This window comes from Orcinus orca, chromosome 6 (genome assembly GCF_937001465.1).
Source record: "Orcinus orca chromosome 6, mOrcOrc1.1, whole genome shotgun sequence".
NCBI classification, from domain to species: Eukaryota; Metazoa; Chordata; class Mammalia; order Artiodactyla; family Delphinidae; genus Orcinus; species Orcinus orca.
The window spans coordinates 26,501,329-26,510,873 of NC_064564.1; the positions used below are offsets into that span (position 1 = coordinate 26,501,329).

The window sequence follows — 9,545 nt, forward strand, 5'->3', positions numbered from 1 at the left end:
GACCATTTATTCCATTAGAGTCCTGAAATATTTCCACAGTGGCTTCCTAGGCTGCAGGGAAGCTGGGTGGCACCCTCACTTATATGTTCGTAGAAAATGAACAGCCTGTACTAGCTTTATGGAGCCAGGCCTCTCTTCTGAGGAGTGAGTGTCTAGAGAGCTGGGCCAGGGTGTTGCATAACAGGGAGAATTTGTGTGATTTACTTAGAGGCCCAGCTCTGCATCCAGGCCCAGCTATGGATGTGGACATGACCCACCACTGCTCCCAAGGGTGCTGTTACAGGTTGAATTGTGTCTCCCCAAAAAGATATGTTCAAGTCCTAACCCTGCAGTACCTCAGAATGTGGCTTTATTTAGAGATAGGGTTTTTACAGAGGTAATTAGGATTAAATGAGGTCATTACGGTGAGCCCTAATCCAATATAACCAGTGCCCTTATAAAAAGGGAAGATTTGAACACAGAAATGGACATGCACAGAGGGAAGATGATGAGAGGACATAGGAAGGAGGTGGCCTCATGACTGGAGTGATGCTTCCACAAGCCAAAGAACACCAAGGATTGCTGGCAACACGAGAAGCTAGAAGAGGCGAGGGAGGAATTTTCCATAGAACTGCTGGAGGGAGCATGGCCCTGCTGACACCTTGATATTTATATTTTTTTCTTTTTAACATCTTTATTGGAGTATAATTGCTTTACAATGGTGTGTTAGTTTCTGCTTTATAACAAAGTGAATCAGCTATACATATACATATATCCCCATATTTCCTCCGTGTTGCATCTCCCTCCCACCTTCCATATCCCACCCCTCTAGGTGGTCACAAAGCACTGAGCCGATCTCCCTGTGCTATGAGGCTGCTTCCCACTAGCTATCTATTTTACATTTGGTAGTGTATATATGTCCATGCCACTCTCTCACTTCATCCCAGCTTACCCTTCCCCCTCCCTGTGTCCTCAAGTCCATTCTCTATGTCTGTGTCTTTATTCCTGTCCTGCCCCTAGGTTCTTCAGACCTTTTTTTTTTTTAGATTCCATATATATGTGTTAGCATACAGTATTTGTTTCCCTCTTTCTGACTTACTTCACTCTGTATGACAGACTCTAGGTCCTTCCACCTCACTACAAATAACTCAATTTTGTTTCCTTTTATGGCTGAGTAATATTCCATTGTATATATGTGCCACAGCTTCTTTATCCATTCATCTGTCGATGGACACTTAGATTGCTTCCATGTCCTGGCTATTGTAAATAGAGCTGTAATGAATATTGTGGTACATGACTCTTTTGGAATTATGGTTTTCTCAGGGTATATGCCCTGTAGTGGGATTGCTGGGTCATATGGTAATTCTAGTTTTAGTTTTTTAAGGAAACTCCATACTGTTCTCCATAGTGACACCTTGATTTTATTTATTTATTTATTTTTACTTTTTTTTTTTTTTTTTTTGCGGTACGCGGGCCTCTCACTGTTGTGGCCTCTCCCGTTGTGGAGCACAGGCTCTGGATGCGCAGGCTCAGGGGCCATGGCTCATGGGCCCAGCCGCTCTGCAGCATGTGGGATCTTCCCGGACCAGGGCATGAACCCGTGTCCCCTGCATCAGCAGGCGGACTCTCAACCACTGTGCCACCAGGGAAGCCCGACACCTTGATTTTAGATGTCTGGCCTCCAGAACTGAGAGAGAATAAATTCTTGTTTTTGCCCACCCAGTGTGTGATATTCTGTTACAACAGACTGAGGCCAACCCACATGCATGGGCTCTTCTGCCATTTCACATGATTTGTCCTGCTCTACAGCAACAGTTCTGGAAAATGTGGTCTCAGACCAGCACCATCAACATCACCTGGGACTCTGTGTGCAAAGCAAAATGCAGGCCCCACCCAAACCTACTAATTCAGAAATTAGGTGTATGGGGCCAGTGCCTGTATTTTAACCAGTCCCCTGGGGAGTCTGATGTGGCTCCATTTGGAGCATCCCTGGGGGGGAGGACAAATATCAAGGAATGAGGAGTACTGAGCACCAGAGGATGGACCTGCCATGGGTCCACTGCTCCTCCCAGCCAGCATCCCTGGACAACTCTGGTAGGCAGGATTGTTGGCAAATGCATGGTGAGAGAGCTCAAGGGGGTGTGAGCAAACCCCCACAATGTGTGACCCACAATGTATCTTGGGCCCAGAAAGCTGGGGGACCCCAAGATTGAAGAACTCTTGTGATCTCCCTTGTGAGAACTAGAGAATAATCACAGCTCACAGCTGCTTTGCAGGGCAGGCAAAGTGGTGTCACAGCCAAGGACTGCCCATGCCCCTCCCAGATGATCCCTGTAGGATAAACCCCCAAAGTTCCCATAGCTCCAATGGCACACCCGGGCAGGCATCACTCCAGCTGGTGCCCAGGGCCCCGTGCCTCTGCACACACTATTTCCGTCCTCTGGAGTATGCTGTCCACACTGACTCATCCTGTAAAACCGTGTCCCACATCACCCTCCGAATCCTCTCCATTCTCTCTATGCACACAGCCTTGGGTCCTCTCTCTAACAGCCTCCAGCACATGGCACGTTGACCATTGACGCATGAGCCTCCTTCCTGGACTGCTTCATTGTGGAACATTCCTGCATGTTCCATTGCATGGATATACCACATTTTTTTAATCCATTCATCTGTCAGTGGACATTTAAGATGTTTCCATTTGGGGGCTATTGTAAATAATGCTGCTGCAGTCATGGCTGTACAAGGTTGTAACGAAGAGTCAGACTCCTTTTTTGATGTTTGATCACTGACAGCTTTTAAGCTCACCCCTAATCTCTGCTCCAGAGTAAACACCAGGTTTTTAAACCATTAAAGCTATTTCCAGCCCCTCACCATTCATGTAGCCCTCTTCTCTGTCATAACTGATATGTTACCTCACAAATCCCATTTTTTCCTCTCTCTGGGACTTACTAGAAGAACAGGGGTCTGTAAGAAAGGCTTTCTGAAGCTTGAGATGATCCCGCCAACCAGTCACAGGTCAAGGCTGTGAAAGGCCATCACCCCTGGTAGCCCAGTGCAGACGCGCTACCCACAGCCCTCCACATGACCCATCACTCGGGGCCCAGGCAGCAGGCACTGAACATCCAGCCTGTGCCCCAGGCTGTGGGGAGGAAGGTGTGGACAGCTTTAGCTTGGTGACAAAAACGACTCTAAATGCCCTCTAGCTTCTTCCAACTTTAGACTGAAGAATCTGAAGAGACTACATGGAGCCTGAGACCCAGTTTTTACCCCAAAAAAAGTCCTTTAATTGTGAAGATCTCATATGAAGAGACACACACAGGAGAGCAGTTTCACAGGGCACTGAAACCCTTGGTAACCAATGGTGGGGAAAATGGGGACAGACGGCCCTGTGAGGCCTCCTGTAGGAGCCTGGAGGGAGAGTCTCCTCCCCTATACAGGCATTGCTGTCGAACGTGGCGGGTGGGAGATAAATTAGGAGCTTGGGATGAACGTACACACACTACTATATATAAGATAGATAACCAACAAGGACCTACTGTACAGCACAGGGAGCTCTACTCAGTATTCTGTAATAACCTATATGCGTAAAGAATCTGAAAAAGAATGGATATATGTATGTGTGTATAACTGAATCACTTTGCTATATACCTGAAACTAACAAAAAGAATGAATATATATATGTGTGTATAACTGAATCACTTTGCTATATACCTGAAACTAGCACAACATTGTAAATCAACTATACTCTAATTTTAAAAAACAAAACAAACAGGAACAGAGCCAGGAGTTGCTGCACCCCGGGATGTACTGGACCCTGTCAAGACTAAGCCATCAAGTGCTCACAGCATCCCAGGTGCTAGCTATTATGTGTGTCTCCCTTTTAAAGGTGGGGAAACTGAGGCAGAAAAGTGTGACCTGGCTAGAGAGAGGAGCTGGGTAGCACCCGTGTAGGACTGCAGCCAGGCGGTGGGGGTGGGGGGGTTCTTCCTGACATGCGGACAGCAGTCCCCACCCAAACACGTGTGCTCCCTGGGGAGGACTTGGACCCAGAGTGCCAAGAGGAATGAAGGAGAGCTCGCTCCCAAGGGACTTGGTTTCCCATTGGAGGGAACTTGTGGTTTTCTGTTTGCTTTTTAACTCGAGTTTATTATTATTATTTTAATCTTCTGTCACCTTGCTGCTTCCCTCTGGTTATTGTTGTCTTAGTACTTAGGGACCCTGTTGGCTCCCTGGTCATTTGGTCCGAGTGCCTTTTGTTCCCCTCTGGCCCTAGTCAGGACTGCTGGGCTGTCACCTCACCCAGGTTCTGCTGTCCCTTCCTCCAAACCCATTACAGCAGCATGGGTGCCCAGCAGCCCAGGCCTGAACTTCCAAGGACACGCCCACTGTCCTCGGGCAAACCAGAGGGAGGCGACCCCCAAGGGGTGTTCCCTGCTGAAAAGTGAACCCCTTACGAACAGAGACCACAAAGCATAAGCACGGAAGGACCCTGGCCTTCCTCCACAGAAGCAGCAATTGTGAGACAGCTTTGGGGAACGTTCGGCTGAATTTCTTTGTCTGCCATCAGCGTGGACATGGCAGATGGGAAATCCAGCTGGCTGAGGTTCTTAAACAAAAATCTGATGTCTCCTGGAGGTAAGAGAGCTTTGCAGGCAGCGTGACTCTCAGAGCTGGTGGCTGTTTCTTAATGGAAAAAGATAAAAGAAATAAAAAGAGTGAGGTCAAAAAAAGATCTGTGTGGAAGCAGCTCGGCAGCTTTTCTCTATGTTTGCAGAACAATAGATGAGGGAAGAGTTTCCATTAGAAGCAGGATTTCGGGCACACGGAAGGACTCCTTGGTCTCCATGATGCTCTCACTGGGAAGGGAGCAGGTGCTAAACCCCAAGCTGGGCGCAGGGCTTCGGGCAGCAGTGAGGGGCTGGATGCCCGGGGTTGGGAGCTGGCTGGCCCACATCCCTCTAGACACGGGTGGCTCCTGGAGGCCCCTGCTTGCAATGTTCCCAAGGTAAACCTAAACAAGCCTGGGGTTGAGGGAGGTCACGTCCAAGTCCAAGTCCTGACAGAAACTTGGCAGTCAGAAGACGAGTGCTGAGCCCTGCGAACTCAGACCCCTGGATTTACACAACCAAGGGGACGTGCCCAAACCTGGCTGTCTGGTGTGTCCTTTGAAATGTAGAATTCAGGCTGCAGCCCAGAGGGCTCCAAACACCCACCCCCGGGCTGGCTTACTCTGTGGAGGAGACACCACCCGTCCTGGCTTCACTTTCTCCCCACACTGATGCTGAGAGCAGCGGCCTCCACGTGCTCTGCCCTTTGCTTTCACTAGGTCTGCCCGGAGTTGGATGACTCGAGGTACGGCTTTCCCGCCAGGTCCCACTGCCCAGATTCCTCTGCCAGCGGCTTCCCGGAGGGGAGGGGAGTGAGGGGAGGAGAGAGTTCCCGGAAAGCCCTCAGCAGGAGGCAGGATTGGTTACAGGTATGGACCTTGCCCTGCGTGCAGCCTCTGTCCCTCCAGCGCGTGGTTAATTATAGCTGTTTACTGAGTGAAGGATGGGTGTCAGGGGCTGCAGGAGATGCACGGGTGGGAGAAGCAGTCCCCGGCTCTCCTGCTGTTTACACAGGAGTGGGAGAAGGGAGGAAGGCAGTGCCAGGCCGGAGATGCCTAGCTCCAGAGACGGAAGGTGTCAGCGACCACAGGGGGTCCAGAGGAAGCAAGGCAAACACAAGCTGCCCCCGTGCCTAGGCAAACTCAAGTAGTTCTGAACTGACACCTCCAGGTCAGCGTTCAGGCCAAAGAATTCTGCAGAACTCATTCCCAGAGGTCTTCAGAGCTTTCAGGCAGGACTGGGGTGCCCTGAGTTCACCTGGTTTGGCAGAGACGTGCCGAGGCATCAGGATGGGGGCATCAGACCTCGTGAGCCCTCACAGGATTAAAGCCACGAGCTCCCAGAGAACACTCCGTGACCAGCCGGGCATTCACCCAATTTACCACCTCAAGGTGCCTCTGAGCAGCACGATAAGCACTGAGGAGGGGTATTCTCCCATATCACAGACAGAAACCCAGCTCAGAGTGGTCCAGGCAAAGCTCAGGGGCACACAGCCAAAGGACTCACAGCCAGAGCCCATGATGGCTCTGCCCCAAGGAGCCACTCTCAGCCCACGCTGGGATCAAGACAGAGCTCCAGAGAACACACTGGGCGGCCGGCTGGTCCTTACAAGGCTACAATCCTATGAGATAAGAAATGTTTACAGACTGGGAAACTAAGGTGTAGTGGAATTAACTGATCTGCTCTCGTCACCCAGAAAAGGATGTTTAGGAGACTGGAGCCCAGGAGCCTTGGGGACCACAGTCTGCACTCTGCCCTCCCAGAAGACACAGACGTGGCCTGTAGCAGCCGGGTGGGAGACCTGGCATTTCCCCAACAGACCCTGACACCCTTTGGCACAGGCCCGCGGTTCTCAGAGCCCAGTCCCCAGACCTGCAGCATCAGGTGAGACATGTAAACCCCAGGCTCCAACCCAAATCTACTCAATCTGAGACTCTGGGGTGGGCCCAGTGGTCTGTGTGGTTGCAAGCACTCCAAGGGCTGTGACACTCCTCCAGGTGAGAAGGGCAGGTGCCCTGGAGGAACAGTCCGTGGGGCTGGGGCAGAGCATTCCTAAAAAGGAAAGGCACAGCCTGTGCAGGGCCCACACAGACCCTTCCCTCAGCCTTACCTTGGGCTGCAGAGAGAACGGAGCAGGGTCTGTGTCCGTCCCAGGGTGTGCGTGCCTGATGGGTCAGCACGGGTGGGAGGTGAAAGAGAGAACTGAGAACTGACCTGCATCTGACCTGGCCTGGGGGCCGGACTCCACCGTCACCTCGCCTGGACCCTGGCAGGGAAGGACGCTGGCTTGTGGCCCCAGCTAGGGATATCTGATCATCTCTGCTCTGTACTGTCCACAGGGTGGAGTGTAGGACAGACAATTACAGGGAGGTGACCTTTCCAATTAGGCTGTGAAGTCAATGTGAACTTCAAACAGGTTAAAAATAGGATTCTAAAAGTAGCTCTGTGGAAACAGGAGGTGCAGCGGGAAAGTTCCTGGTGAGGCTGGGCAGGGTAGTTCCCACACAGCCTCCATGCCAGAGGAGAAAGCTGTGTCTGACCCCCAGCAGGCCACCAGATGGAGAGAAATGCAAAAAATCTGGGTGGTGTGTGAGGAGTGCTGTGATGGGGAAAGGGCTTGGGGCTTGGGGGTGTGAGCCTGCCTCATTTATGTTACCTCAGGGTTCATTGATTGATGGTCCTTTAAATTCTACATTTAGGTTTGGGTATGCTCCTGTGTGTATGAGCTAGCTAATATGTATATAAACATACATGGTCATCATTTTTTACCAGGTTTTATTTCCTGCCAGACCTTCCAGACCAGAACGTCAGCTTCACCACCCCCAGACCCTCTGAGTAAGAATCTGCGTGTTTCCACATCCCTGGGCGTCTTGGGGTCCAGGAAAGTCTGAGAAGCTCTGCTCCAAGTTCCTGGAGGCCTGCCCCAAATGCCAGAGCAGGACTGAGCATGCTGTGGGAGTCTTCCTGGGGTCAAGGTCTCAGCACACGGGGCTGCTATAAGTGAGAGGGCTTCCTGCAGCCAGAAAGGACAGCAGGTGTGAAGGCTGTTGGCTGAGTGAGGCCCCAGAAGTCACTCTACCTGGACAGAGCACACTGAGAATCTGGTCCAGACACCTCCTCAGGGCTCCTGTCCACGTGTGGGCAGGTGCCAAGCAGTGCTGTGGATGCCTGCCATCACTGCTGGGACACCTGAGGTCACTGTGACCATGGGGTCTCCTCCTGCCTCCCTGCCCCTGTCCACCCAGAGAAAGTCCAGTTCCATGGGTCCCTCCACTACACTTCATAAAGCTCCTACTATGCTCCAGGCCAGGGTCCCCACAGGGAGTGAGAATTGGTCCTGCCCTCGAGGACTTGCAGACCTGCTGGGGACAGATACACAAAGCAGGAAATGACAAAGTAATGCGGAAGCAGAGGGGCGAAGCTGGACTCAGGTGTTGCCAGCGCACGGAGAAGGACCAGCCAGGTGACAGGTCCCGTGTGGACATCTGGCCAGCCTGGAGTTGGTGAGTCCATATACAAGGGTTAATGTTTCTATTTCTCTAAATAGATCTTTCTCCTTTCTTGGAATTATTAGGTTTTTAAAGTGCATTTACATACAGAAGAGAGCACTAATCTTAAGGGTGCAGTTTAGTCTCGACAAGAATATACACTTGTGTCATGGCCCCCACATCAATGCATGGAACATTTTGCCACCCCAGAAATTCCCTCCAGAGATGGCCACTGTTCTGCTTCCACCACCAGTGGTTGGTCTTGCATATTCTTGACTTTCATATGAACTGACGCACATGGTGTGAGCATGCTGTGTCCCAACACAAAGTCTGTGAGAGGCACCCATGTTTGAATTTACATACCTTGTCCTTGCTGTGTAGGATGCCAGCATGTGGATAAAATACACTTTATTCGGAGACTGGTGGACATTTGGGTCATTTCCAGTTTGGGACTACTATTAATAAAGCTGATGGGCAGGTTTTTTTCAATTTATTTTTTTTAATTTATTGAAGTGAAATTCACATAACATAAAACACATTATTTTTGTTTTGTTTAACATCTTTATTAGAGTATAATTGCTTTACAATAGTGTGTTAGTTTCTGCTTTATAACAAGGTGAATCAGTTATACATATACCTATGTTCCAATATCTCTTCCCTCTTGCGTCTCCCTCCCACCCTCCCTATCCCACCCCTCTAGGTGGTCACAAACCACCTAGCTGATCTCCCTGTGCTATGTGGCTACTTCCCACTAGCTATCTATTTTAGGTTTGGTAGTGTATATATGTCCATGCCACTCTCTCACTTTGTATTTTAAAGTGAACAATTCAGTGACATTTAGTACATTCACAATGCTTTGCAATCACTAACTTCTATTTAGTTCCAAAACATTTCCATCGCTCCAAAATGAAAGCCCTGACCCATCAAGTAGTTTCTCCCCACTCTCCCTCACCACCAGCCCCACCTGAAGCCTCTGGCCACCACCAGTCTGCATTCTGTCTCTGAATTTACCTATTCTAGATGGTTCACATCAGTGGAATCATAGAATATGTGACCTTTTATGTCAGCTTCTTTCATTGAGCATCGTGCTGTCCAGGTTCATCCATGTGGTAGTGTGACAGCACTTCACTCTTTTTACGGCCAGAGTCTATTACATAGTGTGGAATGACCACAATTTGTGCTACAGACACTTGAGTTCATCTTTTTTTTGGATACAAGTGCGCATTTCTCTAGAGTACGTATCAAGGAGCTAGATGGCTGGGTCGCGGAGTGTTTGCAGCAGGTGTTTGGTTAGCCCTTACTAGACACTACCAAACAGCTTTGCCCCAAGGAGTGCACAGTTCTGGGGTCCTAAGCAATAGGGAAGGTTAGGGGTGGGTCCTGTGAGGGCTGGTTGGCCCTCATGGTCAGTGTGGACATCGTGCTCCATTATCCAAACCTACATGGGGACAGCCATCGGCCCAGGCTGGGA

General features: G+C 50.2%; 1 long non-coding RNA gene across 1 annotated transcript; it reads left to right on the forward strand.

Moving 5' to 3' along the window:
• Positions 1-5,187: 5,187 nt before the first annotated feature.
• Positions 5,188-8,843, forward strand: LOC125964645 (uncharacterized). The gene is made up of 3 exons (XR_007477854.1): positions 5,188-5,331; positions 6,283-6,470; positions 7,359-8,843. It is a non-coding gene; the product is annotated as an uncharacterized LOC125964645 (long non-coding RNA).
• The last annotated feature ends 702 nt before the right edge of the window (positions 8,844-9,545 follow it).